This window comes from Triticum aestivum, chromosome 1A (genome assembly GCF_018294505.1).
Source record: "Triticum aestivum cultivar Chinese Spring chromosome 1A, IWGSC CS RefSeq v2.1, whole genome shotgun sequence".
Taxonomy (NCBI): Eukaryota; Viridiplantae; Streptophyta; class Magnoliopsida; order Poales; family Poaceae; genus Triticum; species Triticum aestivum.
The window spans coordinates 511,574,656-511,592,268 of record NC_057794.1 but is presented as its reverse complement, the minus strand read 5'-3'; the positions used below and the strand labels follow the sequence as shown (position 1 = coordinate 511,592,268).

At 45.1% G+C, this 17,613-nt stretch overlaps 1 pseudogene; it reads right to left on the bottom strand.

The window, feature by feature from the left end:
- Positions 1-2,272: 2,272 nt before the first annotated feature.
- On the bottom strand, positions 2,273-2,683 carry LOC123040721 (peroxidase 1-like; annotated as a pseudogene).
- Positions 2,684-17,613: the final 14,930 nt, after the last annotated feature.

Below are 17,613 nucleotides of genomic sequence, written 5' to 3'. Positions count from 1 at the left end.
GAACTCTAGGGCTGTTTGTGACACTTATAGGAATAGCCCAACAGATTGATTGGAAAGAATAACTTTGAGGTGGTTTCATACCCTACCATAATCTCTTCGTTCGTTCTCCGCTATTAGTGACTTTGGAGTGACTCTTTGTTGCATGTTGAGGGATAGTTTTATGATCCAATTATGTTAGTATTGTTGAGGGAACTTACACTAGTGAAAGTATGAACCCTAGGCCTTATTTCCTATCATTGCAATACCATTTACGCTCACTTTTATCATTAGTTACCTTGCTGTTTTTATAATTTCAGATTACAAATACCTTTATCTACCATCCATATACCACTTGTTTCACCATCTCTTCGCCGAACTAGTGCACCTATACAATTTACCATTGTATTGGGTGTGTTGGGGACACAAGAGACTCTTTGTTATTTGGTTGCAGGGTTGCTTGAGAGAGACCATCTTCATCCTACGCCTCCTACGGATTGATAAACCTTAGGTCATCCACTTGAGGGATATTTGCTACTGTCCTACAAACCTCTGCACTTGGAGGCCCAACAACGTCTACAAGAAGAAGGTTGTGTAGTAGACATCAGGCTACTACGCCGTGTATGCTAGGAGAGTTCCAAGAGTGTACGACCACTGGCCAGCCGCTCAGGCCCAGGTGCACAGGTACCCGGGTGCTCGCCACAGAGGGTTCGACAGCAGAGCCGAAGCGGAAAGTAGTTACTTGAGGTGGACACTCCAACATGAGCAGGGGTGGGACCGCCGGTACTACATAGTCGCGCTCTTGCTCATGCTGATCACTCTTCTCTTCTACATCATGGTTTAGATAGAGAGTATGAAACTTGTGTGTGTGCCATGACCATGCAATTGCACTTATTCGAGACATGACATGATCGCATTTGTGTATCGCTATTTTCGAGATGTGATGATATTTGTGTTGAATGATGATGATGATGGTATCACGAGACTACTGTATGTCTATGATATGATGAGCATAGTGTATGTTTAGTATGATCTGATGAAACTATTGTATAGAGCCTGTATAAATACCGCACAAATACATAGAGGGGTGGGGATCGGTGAAAGCAGCAACATTAGCAGTAGCGCTGTAAATCACCTAGCAGTAGCGCTGGCTTAGCAACAGCGCTTCAGATAAACAAGAGCTACAGATAGTTAGCAGTAGCGCTGCTGTAGGAAGTGCTACTGCTAAGAATACTTACCAGTAGCACTGCCCATACCAGTGCTACTACTACAACTTAGCTGTAGCGCGGTAGCAGTAGCGCTGGACCCAGCGCTACTGCTATGCATATTTCAAGCGCTACTACTATGGTTTTCCCTAGTAGTGTTATGGAGGAGGAAAAATTAAGGAGGTCTCATATTCTTAGGTCTATAAACGCCTTGAAAAGCGGACACGAAGTATCTACACATGAGCTCAAATGCACCGTAATGAACAGTGAAATCAAAAAAATAGTAAAATTATTCAAAAAATTCTGAAAAAAATTCTTAAGGCACGGTGCATTAACTTCCACATCGTTTCTTATTTCTTGACATAAATAAAAGAATCAACCAATAAAAATGTAAGACATGTATGCTTTCAGTTGCTTGAGACTACCAAACATGACATACAGTGGTCAGTCCATTGTATGTAATGCTATTAATTAGCAAATAAACACTAAGTTATCTCGTTTTTTCCTCCGCCTTGGTCGCGATGCACAACCTTAGATGACCTATACACCTAGACGGAGGGAGTACCTTGGATCTATCGTTCTTCGTGCTTGTGCACTTGGTTTTCACAGATACACAACTAAACATAAAGATACACTTTTTAACAAGAAGAGACCAAATGCACGTCAGTGCCAACAGTCAATGCCACAAAATTTGATGGTTGCTATCCATCCTACCCCAAATAAATAAATAAAGATAATCTGACAATAACTCTTCTTTTTTACTTGTACATGTGAAACATTATGATATTCTCTGAGGTAAAACAAAAAACACAACAAAACATTATGTAACAATCTAAAATAAAACAAAGACAAACTTAGACAAAACTAGTAAAAGTGACATGAATAATCTCCAGATGACAATGGACGACACGTCGGAGGTGGCAATACCAAAGTGTTCGTCGTGTGTACAAGGAACTAACATGGTTGTAATGAAATAATAAATCAATGAAAGAAAAAGATTTGGGAGAGAAAGGAGCTATAACAATCTTACAGTAATTTACAAGGAAAAAAGATTGTCACAAATAAAAACAGCCTTGTACTTCGTCGGTGGTTTAATGGTTGACCATGCTACACTTCTTCCTGATCTCACCTTGGCTTCCGGTGAGCGGGTTGGCGTTGCCCATCTTGATCATGGAGGCGGCGAAGTTGGCAAAGAACTCGTCCTTGAAGGCGCCGGTAGCATGGTGCTGGACGTAGGCGCGGGTGAAGGGGTCGGTGAGGAGGGTGCCGTCGGAGTGGAATAGGCCCCTCCTCTTGCTCACTAACTTGAAGTAGTCGGTGTCGAAGGTCTTAAAGCTGCCAGGGTCCATGTCCACAAGGGTGGTGTTTTCGTTGACGATGGCACACTTGCTCTTGAGCCGCATCATGTACTACAGCTCCAGCATGGGGTCGATGTCGCTGGGCTTCTCCATGTTGGTGAATTTGTAGAGTCGGTCAGAGAAGGAGAAGCTCCAGCGATCCATTTATGGACTGGTGCAAGCCTCTCGGAGTTGGAATAAACGCTTTGATAGTGTGATCAAAGCATATGGTTTTATACAGACTTTTGGAGAAGCCTGTATTCACAAGAAAGTGAGTGGGAACTCTGTAGCATTTCTAATATTATATGTGGATGACATATTGTTGATTAGAAATAATATAGAATTTCTGGATAGCATAAAGCGATACCCGAATAAGAATTTTTCCATGAAAGACCTCGGTGAAGCTGCTTACATATTGGGCATCAAGATCTATAGAGATAGATCAATATGCTTAATTGGACTTTCATAAAGCACATACCTTGATAAAGTTTTGAAGAAGTTCAAAATGGACCAGTCAAAGAAAGGGTTCTTGCCTGTCTTACAAGGTGTGAAGTTGAGTCAGACTCAATGCCCGACCACTGCAGAAGATAGAGAGAAAATAAAAGTCATTCCCTATGCTTCAGCCATAGGTTCTATCATGTATGGAATGTTGTGCACTAGACCTGTGTGCCTCGCTATAAGCATAACAGGGAGGTACCAAAGTAATCCCGGAGTGGAGCACTGGACAGCGGTCAAGAACATCCTGAAATACCTGAAAAGGACTAAGGATATGATTCTCGTTCATGGAGGTGAAAAATAGCTCACCATAAACAGTTATGTCGATGCAAGTTTTGACACTGATCCATATGACTCTAAGTTAGAAACTAGATATGTATTTTTATTGAATGGATGAGCTGTCAGTTGGTGCAGTTCCAAGCAAAGCATCGTGGCGGGATCTACGTGTGAAGCGGAGTACATTGCTGCTTCGGAAGCAGTAAATGAAGGAGTATGGATGAAGGATTTCATATCCGATTAGGTGTCATACCTAGTGCATCGGGTTGATTGAAAATCTTTTGTGACAATACTGCTGCAATTGCCTTGGCAAAGGAATCCAGATTGCACAAGAGAACCAAGCACATCAAGAGACGCTTCAATTCCATCTGTCATCAAGTGCCAGAGGGATACATAGAGATTTGCAAGATACATATGGATCTAAATGTTGCAGACCCGTTGACTAAGCCTCTTCCACGAGCAAAACATGATCAACACCAAAGCTCCATGGGTGTTAGAATCATACTATGTAATCTAGATTATTGACACTAGTGCAAGTGGGAGGCTGAAGGAAATATGCCCTAGAGGCAATAATAAAGTTATTATTTATTTCCTTATTTCATGATAAATGTTTATTATTCATGCTAGAATTGTATTAACCGGAAACTTAGTAAATATGTGAATACATAGACAAAACATATTGTCCCTAGTATGCCTCTACTTGACTAGCTCGTTAATCAAAGATGGTTATGTTTCCTAACCATAGACATGTGTTGTCATTTGATGAACGGGATCACATCATTAGGAGAATGATGTGATGGACATGACCCATCTGTTAGCTTAGCATTATGATCGTTACAGTTTCATTGCTACTGCTTTCTTCATGACTTATACAAGTTCCTCAGACTATGAGATTATGCAACTCCCAAATACTGGAAGAACACTTTGTGTGCTATCAAACGTCACAACGTAAATGGGTGATTATAAAGGTGCTCTACAGGTGTCTCCGAAGATGTTTCTTGGGTTGGCATAGATCGAGATTAGGATTTGTCACTCTGTGTTTTGGAGAGTATCTCTGGGCCCTCTCGGTAATGCTCATCACTATAAGCCTTGCAAGCATTGTGACTAATGAGTTAGTTACATGATGAAGTATTACAGAACGAGTAAAGAGACTTGACGGTAACGAGATTGAACTAGGTATGATGATACCGACGATCCAATCTAGGGCAAGTAACATACCGATGACAAAGGGAACAACATATGTTGTTATGCGGTTTGACCGATAAAGATCTTCGTGGAATATGTAGGAGCCAATATGAGCATCCAGGTTCCGCTATTGGTTATTGACCGGAGATGTGTCTCGGTCATGTCTACATAGTTCTCGAACCTGTAGGTTCTGCACGCTTAACGTTCGATGACTATTTGTATTATGAGTTATGTGTTTTGATAACCGAAGTTTGTTTGGAGTCCCGGATGAGATCACGGACATGAAGAGGAGTTTCGAAATGGTCAAGACATAAATATTGATATATTGGACGGCTATATTCGGACACCGGAAGTGTTCCGGAGAAGTTTCGGATAAAACCGGAGTGCTGGAGGGTTACCGAAACCCCCCGGGGGAACTATTGGGCCACATGGGCCTTGGTGGAGAGAGAAAGGGGCGGCTAGGGCAGGCCGCTTTCCCCTCCCCCTTTGGGTCGAAATTGGACTAGGGAAGGGGGGGGGCGACTCCCCCCTTTCCTTCTCCCTCTCCCTCTCTTTCCTTGCCCCTCTCTCCCTCTTGGTGGAATCCTACTACGACTAGTAGTCCTAGTAGGACTCCCTTGTAGGGCGCGCCCTAGGAGGGACAGCAGGCCTCCCCTTGCTCCTTTATATACGGGGACAGGGGGCACCATAGAACACCCAAGTTGATCTTTTTGCCGTGTGCGGTGGCCCCTCCAAAGTTACACACCTCGGTCGTATCGTCGTAGTGCTTAGGCGAAGCCCTGTGCTGGTAACTTCATCATCACCACCACCACGCCATCGCGCTGAGGAAACTCTCCCTCGGCCTCAACTGGATCAAGAGTACAAGGTACGTCATCGAGCTAAACGTGTGCTGAACGCGGAGGTGCCGTACGTTCGGTACTTGAATCGGTTGGATCGCGAAGATGTTCGACTACATCAATCGCGTTAACTAGCGCTTCCACTTTCGGTCTACTAGGGTATGTGGACACACTCTCCCCTATCTTTGCTATGTATCACATAGATAGATCTTGCGTGATTGTAGATTTTTTTTGAAATTACCGCGTTCCCCAACAGCCATATCTTCACCTTTGTTGCAATGAACTTAATCACAAACTCGGTGGCCAGATTAATACCATCGACACTTATGCGGCAGTCCAGCTTCTATTCTTCGAGAATCTAGATATATTGCCGACAGGGGTGATGAGCTCGATCTCTGCAACCTAGAACATTGTTGGATGCAAGAGCCAGAGCTGATCTTCATAAGCCCACCAGCCTCCCACAACATTGCCACCATGGACTTTTGCCACGAGCATGAGCCGAAGGAAGAGGAAAGCGATGGCAGTTTCCCTGAATTGATACCAACACCTTGCCGTCCTTGGGAGTCAATGTGACACCTTGTTTTTTTCTGGTTTATTTTTGCCATCATACTTTTCATCTGCCTTTTCTTTGAGTTGGATTTTTAAGTTAATTCATTTGGACTTGCACTTGGGCATTGTTTTGATTTTCACCCAAGTGACCCTCTCACCTCTCACAACTTCTCTTGATCTCCCATTCATCATCAAAATGCTTTGGAATATTTATCTTATAAAGAAAATATTCATTTTCCTCTTGAAAGTGGAATATTTCCACTTCCCTTCCAAAGCAACCCCTCTATTTCTTTCTAAGAAAAATCTAAGAAAATTCTCACACATCCTTTATAAAGTGCCTCATCACCCTATGCAAAAATATCATATGGTCATGTGACCAAATTTTGCTAGGGAAAATCATTTGTATTCTACCCTGAAAATGCACTTTACAAAGTAAGTGTATTATTCCTTGATCCAATGAAGCTGATTTTTCTTGAGCTTCATTACCTTCCTAAGAAAACTTTAACCCCAAGAGATTAGCCCTAAACTCCTTCTAGAACCCCTCCAAACACAGTGCACAAGTTTATGTCCAGAAACTTGTTGCTGAGCTCTTGTTCAATCCGGTCGGCCTGGCAATGTGCCATCTCTTCTCATAGACCAAACATTGCATGGACAACACACTAGCCAAGGCCTGGCATCTCCTGGGCATCGTGTTGGCATAGTTCGTGTGGTGACCGCATGTGGACACGGGCACTGGCATGCATTCGGCGCGCTCTGCGCTGTGCCTGAGCCCCTGTTCAGTGCGTGCCCGTCGTAGTGCTCGCCTGCGACTGCCGCACCGCGCCACCAGCTTCGATGCATCACCCTTGACCTCTCCCTGCAGCTCGCCGATGCCGAAGCCGCTGCAGCGAGCACGGACATGTCGCGGCCACGCGCATGGTGCGCCCATGCCTGTGTCCCCGTCCTCACTCACGCCCTATGCTCGTCCTCGAGCTTCCATAGTGGCCGCGTGAACCCTAACCTCTTCTCCACCTCCCTTTGGTGCTCCTCGTCACCGTGCGCCACTTCCAGAGCCCTCCGGCGGAGCCGAGACCCCCATCCCCTTTGCCTATAAATTGAGTTCCCCCCTGGCCTCTCCGAGCATCTCAACCCACTCATACAACCACCACAACATAGCGGATAAGCCGCAATTCGGCCGGGCAGGCCTTTGGACGCCGTCCACGACCCGAGCTCGCCAGCAATCCCCTATGCTGCTCCCCACCTCTCCAGTGCCCCTGGAGTTCCATCTTCTTCTCCGGCGACTCCCTGGAGATCCACTGGTGCTAGCTGACCCTGTTGGAGCCCCTGGAACCGCCCACCTTTGCTGTCTTCCTCATCTCCGGCGAACTCTGTCCGCAGCCGCCATTGGAGATGTCATTTCCGAGCTACTCCAGCCACCCCTCGCCAAGCTACGGATATAGGCAGGTGCGCCAGAGCCTCCTCTACCCATCCCTCCCTCTCAAATCGCCGGCCGACCCCTGCTCGCCGGAGAGAGCCCCGGTGAAGCGCCGTCGTCCCCTGTTTCTCTCCTCCTCTCCTCAAAACCCAATAGGCAGGGCCCACTGTCAGCTTCTCCACTTGCGCCCGAAGCGGTACGAGTGGAGGTGTATTCTCTGAATAAGTCTCTGACGTCACCCCCCGTCTTTCTTTTATTCAAATTTAAATTCATTCTAACAACAACTTTGACTAGCTCTAACTCCTAAACCATATGTCCAAATGAGTTGATTCTTTTTGAAATGTTTTGCATTGGAATTCTCTAGCAGCACACAGAATTTGAGATTTTTCCTTACTGTCTAGAATTTCTGGTGAATTTCAGAGTTGTTTTTAATATTTTCTTTGTTGTTTTAATTATTTTCAGAGGGAGAATCTTGCCTTGAGGAGAACCAGGAGGAGTGTGACCCTCCTCTGTGCTAAGGCAAGCCACCACAAATATTCGCATAGTGTCATTTCAATAACTATGATTTTCCAACTTGAATATGCTTTATTCATGCATTAAATCATTTATATAATATTGCTTAAGTTATTGCATTTGTTATTATAGAAGTGTTTAGCTTGTTGTGGTACTTGAGTGCATGGACTAGTTTAGTGCAATAGAGATACTTTGATAATATGACTATGGTTGATAATGCTCGGTATTATTTCCATACGATGGCTAATATTTATATTCTCACCATGCTAAAGTCATAACTAAAAATGATGGAGTTTAACCAGTACCTTCACATGATCAGTAGTGCTTCATGATTCTTTGAGGTTGATCCATTTCATCTCAGTGATATGTGAATATAGTTGCATGTCATATGGTTGGATGTTCATGGCATACTTTGGCTCGAGTTATTTTATTTCAAGTTAAACCTGATGATAATTCAACTTGAACATAATTGTTGATCGAGTCATGGTGCCACCGAATCGAGCTTCCCGATGCACCCCCATTTGCCTTTATGGGAAGGCCCTTATTCGGTCCGTTGTCATGCCTCTGGTCGGTGCCTCCAACAAAGGAAGGTTATGGGCGTGTGGTACCCTGGCCCGGTAAGCAGACATAACCTTGTGTGCCCGTTGTTGTTTTGGTACCATGTCCCCATTTGGGACCTTTGATGTTTTTATCATGACGGTGGCCGTTGGATGCCACGGGTTGGCATCGGGGCCACCCATGGCTTAGCCCAGAGGGGAGTATGTCGGAGTGGCCGAGAGAGTGTCATGGAAATGGGTTGGTTTTGTCGTAATGCTGTTGGTCCACCCGAATGGGAGTTGGAGGCCATGGGTTCCGTGGTGTGGGTACAATGTACTAACCTCTGCAGAGTGTATATTAAATCTATCGATAGCCACACCCTCGGTTATGGACATAGCTCGTAAGTAAGTCACACCATGGATCAACATGAATAAGTTAATCATGCACACTAAAGTTATATGGTTGGCACTTGTTATGTGATGAGATGGTTGAGACCATGAAGATGGTTGTTGCTGTGGGAACCAAATAGTTGGTTTCGTTTGTGATCCAGGAGTGATCACCGTATTGTTGATGGTTGTTATGAGGTAACCCATTTGGTAAGAGAGTCCGAGGGACTGGGTACACAAGCATGTTCACTTCATGAGTAGTCTGCATAGCCTTGCATTTAACCTACTTAATCATCATGTTATTGTTTGCCATTATGCTTTTACTTGTTGTGAGCTTGCAAGTACATTCAATATACTGACCTGGCGTGTCATGCCAGATTTCAGGAAAGTCTTATTGGATTGGGGTGCTTCCCATGTATAGGACATGTCCACATCGGTGTCCATGTGCTATGGAGTTCTGCGTCGTCGTCGTTCCACTGCCGCGTAGTTGTTGTGATCAAGGCCCCCTTCATGTTCATTAAATAATGTATGTACTGTTCAGCCGCACCGTGTGTGCCGCTGGGCCTCGCTACCTGATGTAATATCGAACCTATGTTTCTCCTAGCATCAATAAAGCGATTGTTTTTTGTATCAAGTTGTTGTGTGTTGCCAGAAGACTAGATCTCTGGGCTGGCAATGTAAGGTAAACCGGTTGCTCTGAGCCGGGGTGCCACATGGTTGATAACATCGCGAACTCTAAAGATGATGCTTTTGATGAGGGCGCACTGGCAACACGCATGACACCGATACCGAATACCAACAACGCCTCCAAAAAGCTAGAAGCTAGTCGTAAGAAGATGTAGCACCTGCACTTGCACCAGCAACAAGAGCGCGGGCGCCTCTTAGAAAAGAAGGCCCAACCGTAGCCTCCATCAGGTTAGTCCAGAGTAGGCAGAACATAATGTGTTATCTGAAGATGCGACCAAACTTGTCGCCCAGGCCCGAGCAATGCAGCAATACATGGAGTTGTGCCCACCAATTCCGCAATGTTTCACACCCCACCATAAACCTTATGGTTGCAATGGGGCAGTGAACGACATCAAACTCCTAGATGATCATTCAGGCCAGGAGCATTTTGAGCATGCCAAAGTTTTTCTCCAAACATTTGCGGTACAACAAAGTGTTTGCATAGGATTGAAGACCAAGGTGGGGACATCGAACGACATGCAGAACAGACAAGTTCACCCCACTGGAATTGAACGTCCACTAGTTCGCAAAATCATGCAGTTGCCAACCTATCTCCGCCGACATGCTCGCCAAGTCGCGCGCTCGCCAACCCTGAGAGAACACCATCACCCCACTATCTGCTAGGAAACATAGTAGAAAACTAAAAAATTGCCCTATCATCACAATCCAGGAACACTATGAAGATGCATTGGATGTTTAGATTGGATTGTTACCAACTTAGAGTTACATCATAAGAAGAGTTGATGTAGATCACTGATGAAGTTCCGTGAACTGTTCACGAACGATCCATCGAGCAGAAGAACGAGCCTAAGAATATCCCTCCATCGTCGGAGGAGCAAATCCCACTCTTGAGCTATCTAGCCCCTTTTCACACTTTTCGATGAACCTAAAAGTTGTCGTTATGATCACCATGTTACAGAAGATGTTTGAGAAACCCCAAAGTGTATTGTCTGGTATGAAGTGACTACGATACTCCCATGGTCCTATGAACTAAAGTATACGTTACCTCTCCTTGTTATATCAATAGACTTGTGAGATTACATCTCAAAGAATAACAATCAAGTTGGATCAATTCAATATGATCATTCTTCTATCATCATACTATCAAAGTTGTATTTGTATCCTCACTACTCTTAACAAAATACCTATGACCAAGAAAACATGATCATAACATAACACTTGAACTAGTCCTAGGGGCAAGACTAGGAATCAGATTTTACTGTTTATTATTCTACACATGCATATGTGTTTCCTCCGAATCGCATATTCAAGAATCAAAGCAAGTATAGCATAGAATATAAACTCTTAATTAGAAATGTGGACATAAATAATACAAATATAATTACCTCTAGGGCATATTTCCAACAGACTCTCACTAACCCTAGAGCGAATAATCTAGTTACATAGATTCTCTAACACTAATGGCTATTCGATGTTACTCATGTTTTGGTCATCATAGAGGCTTCATCATCAGGTCTAACATATTCAAACCATTGTGAATCTTGAGTACTTTCACAAAACATTTCTATGCTGTCGGATGATGTGATACCTGCGTTTGACAACCCTGGTCTTCATGTGGGACCTTGGTTCCTTTGCTTGGGTAACGACACCACTATTATAACAATAGAGCTCCTTTGGATTCAACACACTTGGTACCACACCAATCTCTTCAACGAACTTCTTGATCGAGACTGCCTCCTTCAAACCTTCTGAAGCCGCAATATATTCTGCTTCCGCCATAGAATCTGCAACAATGCTCTGCTTGGAACTTTTCCAAACCACTGCACCACCATTAAGAGTGAAAACATAGCGCGATTGATATTTATAGTCATCTATATCAGTGATGAAGCTATTGTTAGTGTAACCACTTACAACGAGCTATTCATACCCTCCATAGGCAAGAAGAATGTCCTTCATCCTTCTGAGATACTTAAGAATATTTTTAATAGCTGCCCAATGAGCCAATCCTGGATCACTTTGGAACCTTCTACTAACACTTAGCACATAATAAACATCTGATCGTGTACATATCATAGCCTACATGATAGAACTAATTGCGGAGGCATATGGGAGTCCACTTATTTGCACACGCTCATCAACTATCTTGGGAGATGATTCTTGCTAAGTGTTTTTTTGAGGAATTGGACAGTGGGAGAGGCTCCCACTGTGTTTGTATTACTCAAAAACAGGGTACAATGTACATGGCGTTTTTACCTGGCGCCTTACCTCCACCTGTGGAGGCTAGGGCTACTACTAATTTATATGGTGGTGGCAATCAAGGGGGTTCTAAGCTAATTACAAAGGAGAGAATAAAGTCTCTCACATCTTCTCTGGTTCTATGTTGGAGCAGGGCAAAGTCATGTTTGAAACGTTGGAGCCATGATAGAATAGTTGGTGGGATGCTTCTGAAATGTTTGTTATTCCTCTCTTTCCAAATGCTCCAAGCCGCTTGAAGGAAAACATCCATGAACATGGGACTGCTCCAATCATGAGCTGCCATGCTGATCCATCGAAGCCTTGAACCAGTTTGCTGCCAAGTTATCCCTAGAATGGACCAACATCGTTGGCTAAAGGGGCACTGGAAGATCATGTGTTCGACAGTCTCTTCAATTTGCTGATCACAAAGAAGGCAGTTGTAATCGTCCCCAATATTGTAGTGTCTCCTCTTTAGCATGTTACGTGTGTTTAAGCGGTCAGAGAGAAGAAGCCACCCAAAGACCTTAATTTTGAGCGTTGACCTGGCCTCCCAGAGCCACTTGTATGATTGATGTGCATGCAACTCTCGAAAATAGAATTTGTAGTATTTGATGGCCTTAAAATCCACTAAGCCCCAATAGTAAGTCCAGTTATCGTGTGGGGTCGGATCAGTAGCGTTGCCAACATGCCTCACCTCTTGCTGAAGATCACGGATTTCTTGCATTGCTTGGACTGATAGTGGGAGGTGAAACATTTCATGCAGAGATGTGGATCCCAGGAAATCCTTGACCAAAATATCTTCATTTTTTGCAAAGGAGAAGGCGCGCTGGTACTTTTCATCGAGAGTGGCGTCGAGCCACAGGTCTTTCCACATGAGCACTGTAGCTCCATCATGCACAATGGCTTTAGAAATCCCTCTGTAAATCGGGGTGAGCTTGAGAACATCTCTCCACCAGAATGATCCGCATGGTTCCATGGCATGGGGGATTTTGTTTGTATAGTATGTGGACCACACAAGCTCCACCCAAGGTACATCGTGCTTGTTGTAGAATTTATGCAGATATTTGAGAAGTAGGGCATCGCTTTGTATGCGTAGGTTGATTATACCAAGGCCTCCACACTGTTTTGGTCTACACACCATACTCCAGGCCGCAAGGGAATTGCATTTGTCCCCATGTTCTGTCTTCTTTGTCCATAGACACTTCCTTCGCAGTTTATCAAGCAGTTCAATTATCTTTGGTGGCAGTCTGAGAGTGCACAAAGCAAAGATGACTAGTGAAGTGATCATGGTATTGAGTAGAGATAGCCTGGATCCATACGACATCAAGGCCAGAGTGCTTGACATCCGACGTTCCATTGTACAAACAAGCGGCATTAAATCTTGAACTGAGGGCTTGGTTGTCCCGAGAGGTAACCCTAGGTAAGTGAAGGGCATGGAACCAACATTACATCCAAAGATATTGGAGAGCTCATTGTAGCAGGCAGCCTCACACTTAATTGGGATCAGTGTGGACTTGTGGAAGTTTATCTTGAGCCCAATGGAGTCAGCGTAGTCAGTGAAAATGTTTTTGATTGTGAGGGCTTGGACCGGGCATGCAGGAAGAAGAATGAGCGTGTCGTCTGCGTATTGTATCACAGGGTAGTCGTGTTGGTTCTCTCTGGGGAACGGTAGCTGGATTTGGCCATGTCTGAAAGCGTCATTGATTGCGGCCTGTAAGAGGTCAGCCGCCAATACAAAAATCAATGGAGAGAATGGGTCACCCTGTCGAACACCACATTTACAGTTGAATTGACGACCCGGGACCCCATTTAGAAGCACCGCTGACTTGCCAGAGGAGAAAATGCATTTTACCCAATTGAGCCATCTGTCATCAAATCCCATATGCTGCATAATCATAAGCATAGCATCATGTTCGATCGTATCAAAGGCCTTTGCGAAATCCAGTTTTAGGAGGATGATCTTTTCCTTGGAGGCTTGACACTGATGGATATATTTGAACGCCCAGGCTAGACAGTCCTGTAGTGATCGGCCTTTTAGGAATCCATATTGGTTTCGATGAACGATTTTAAGAATGAGCTTTTGTAGTCGGTTGGCAAGAAGTTTTGTGAGAATCTTAAGACAACAATTCAACAAAGTGATTGGTCTAAAATCAGAGACATTCTCTGGGGAGCGAACCTTAGGAATGAGTGTAATAAACCCCTCATTGATGCTTTCAAGATTTAGGGTCCCCTCATAGAACTGGTTGCATAGATCATAGAAGTCGTTCTTAATAATATGCCAGCATTTTTTGATAAAGATACCAGAGAAACCATTTGGTCCTGGAGCTCGGTCGGTCGGCATTTCGTTAACGATCACATCTATCTCCTGCTTGGTGAAGGGGACAGTAAGTGTCTCCAGTCCCTCAACTTTTTTGATGATATCAGGGAGGTTGAATTTCATTTGGAATTCGCCTGATTTCCCCAACCGCTCTTTAAATGTATGATAAATGATTGCCTCTTTACCCGCGTGGTCATCTACGACTGATCCATCCGAGAGTTTTAGTGTTGGTATTGTGTTTGGTCTGTATCTCTCCGATGCCAGAGCTTTCAGAAATTTAGGGTCTTCGTCTCCAAATTTGATCCAACGGATAGTGCATCTTTTTTGCCAGTATTGTCGTTGATAGCCCAACAACCGAAGGAGGTGCCTTTTCAGGATTGTCCTGAAGTTCTGCTCTGGTGTGGAGAGGGCTCTAATGTTTTCAATAGCATCAAGATTGGCTAATGCAAGATTAGAATTGCCGATCGCCACTGTTAGTTTAGAGAATTTTTTACTCCACCGCTTCAACTCATATCTGAGTGCTTTGAATTTTCTGGCTAGCAAAGTGGCTGCATTGGAGGTATGCTTGAAGGTTCTTGACCAGACCGATTGGACTAACTCAAAGAAACCAGGATGTTCAGTCCAATAAGATTCGAACCTAAAAATTTTACTGCGTGGAATGGATGTTTCAATTTTCACCACACACGGGATATGATCAGAAACTGGTTTTCCCAAGGGCACCACTAGTGTGTTTGGGTATGAAGATGTCCAATTGTTGGAAGTGAGGAACCGGTCTAACTGTTCGAGCAGTGGATCAATCTGCATATTGCTCCATGTGTAGGCCCTGCCCTTGATTGGTAGTTCAATTAGCTGATTCGATCGAATGATGTCGTTGAAAGTGATCATGTCATTTGGATTACCTCCAGGCTTGTTCCTGTTGTCGGGGCCACGTATGTAATTAAAGTCTCCCAATAAAAGCCAATCATCATTAGATGGAATATTAAGATGTCGGAGCCAATTTGTATAAGTCACTCTAGAATCCCCTTGGCATGGGCCATAAATATTCACCAGCGTCCATTCCTGGGAAGACTGTGTGGAACGAAACTTAATGGCCAACGCAAAATCTTCTTCCAGAATCATAGAGCCAGTAAAGATGGCACTATTCCAGATTGTGACGATCCCTCCCGAGGCCCCATTCGAAGGTATGTAAGCAAATTTGTCAAATCTCTTCGAGCAGCAAGATTTAATGAACATATTATCAATGGTGGGTTTTTTTGTTTCTTGCAGACAAATGATAGCACAACCACTAGAAGCGATAGCATTAGATAGCGCTAAAAGTTTAGGTTCAGAGTTTAAGCCACGTACATTCCAGCATAGGATGTTCCAATTCAACAAAGAAGACATGAAAGGATAAAGCAAAATAGGTAAGCCTCTCAGCAGGCACTTTCAGATACTTCAAGCCTGGGGCGGGCCGTCCGCAGAATCCGCCATGAGAGCTTCTTCAGAGACCTCGGCTGGCGGGATGGCGCACTTGCTAATTGCAATGTGCTGCAGAACCTGAATTGGAGTAGGCGGCGGGATGTAGTCCCCCTGATTGACTGTGTGATCAACAACCTCCATAGGAGTATCAATAGCAGAGGGTACAACTCGGGGTTTAACTTTAGAGGGTTTTGGCTTAGTGTCAGAGACAGAGGGTACCTTAAACCCATCATATTTGTTGGATCTATTGCTGCGACGCACCTCCAGCACAGATGCTGGAGCTTTGGCTTTGCCTTTCCTGACTACTGAAGTGCCTGCACCCAGATCCACCGCATGAGGAGCAATCAAAGTCTTGGTGGCTTCAGTTGATGCTTCAGTGATAGCATTGGGAAGCTGAGGAAGCACTGCATCATCCGGAGCAGTTAGGCTCAGAGCATTAGTGTTAGTAGGAATGGTCACATCTGACGGCACATCCTGATCGAGGCCAGCATCAATCTCATTAATGACAACCTTGGAAGTAGCAGCCCGGGGGAGAATGGCAGATTCCTCAAGAGACACATGCGCATCATCTCCCTGGTGTAGAGCCCATGAGGTGTGACCAGGAATGAGGATAGTACGAGAGGCAGAGTTAGCAGAGTGTTTGACAGTTTTAGATGCTGACCGAACAGAGAAATGCCCATTTGTCTCCTCAACATTGACCGAGAATTGCACTGAACTATCCCGAAAACCAAAACCTGAACTCCAAGGGCCAAAAGCAGCAATGATAGGCCGGATAGCAGCAGTGAGGTAGGTGTTGAGCCTTAGCATAGGCACACACTCATTCAGCAGGAGCGAGGCATAACTGTCATGATCTGAAAGCATGGAGAACTGCATACCAGCATTGGATATAGTCAGGGTCAGTTCAATACTGTTTACCTCAGGTGGAGCCGCGATCGGGCCCTAGACAGAATCACTGGACTGAGCTGTGTCGACAGACAAAACACCCAAGGCCGATCCATTAACAGAAAGAAGTTGGTTGAAGATGTTTAAAGGGACGATGGCGAAACCATCAGACAGAGTAGCACTGGAGTCCGAGCTGCTAAAAACAGAGATTGAGTCGTTCCAAGCAGCAGCCGGACTATCTTGCAGGTTATTGAGAGGATGAATGCCATGGTGCACCTGCAAACCTTCTCCAGCTAGCCAGGCCTGGAAGTTGAACATTGCGGGAGGTGTATGTGGCGGGGATGGGGGCCAGACTCCCCAATTAGGTTGAAACTGCACTTCATCATCTACCACCTGTTCTGCATTGTCATTTCCTGGCTGGGCATTGGCATTGGCGGCCACATTCTGAGCGATCCAATTGTGAAGCTGCATTTGATAAATCTGTTCAGCAGTGAGGTTCTCTCCATGAAGTGGGTGGGGAATTCCATCTTCGGGAGGAGGATCCTCAGTGGCCGGCGGGACATCTGGGATGTGCGCATTCCAGTCACTGCTCCTTAACATAGTGACGGCCACAGTCCAGCTCTGGCGAGCGCCTCCAAGCTGGCGCAACACCATACTCTTAGGAACGAATCGAAGATGTATCACCCTGACTTTCAGAAGCACGAATCGACGGTCCCCTCTCGGGTTATGCCATTCAACCAACTGACCAAACTTATCGACAGATTTATGCATATAGTGTTGAGTCTGATAATCATACGGAAAACCAATGTACAGCAACCAGATCTCCGGCCCGAAAGAAGTCAGACGCATGTTCAGAGCAGCATCATGAGGAACAAAGGATATCACTACCGGCTCATCAAACCCCTCCTCATCAAGCTCAAAGGTGGTACCAACTACTGCATCCCTAATGAGCGTGTTGGGAAAACCAAAGATACCAACACCAAGAGGGTGGTCGTCTACTTCAGTCGGAAAAAACTCGGATTCATGAAGCAAACCTTCAATGATGTGGCAGAGAGCCACCTTGCGGTGAAAGGGGATGTCCCTGTTTGCTTCAGCAATGGCGAGGAAGTCGTGGCGCAGCGGAGGGATTGGACCAACCACCATGTCGTCACGCACCCTACGGTCAGGCGGCCCGAGCTCGACGGTCATGCCCGGCGGGAGGTAGGGGATGACATTGATTGGAAAGTTAGCCATGGTTGTGGTGGTGCTCTGCAACGAAGCAGAGGACGGTGTGAAGGTCGAGGTAGAATGCGGAGCGGCAGCCCGTGGGAGAGACTTGGGGACCC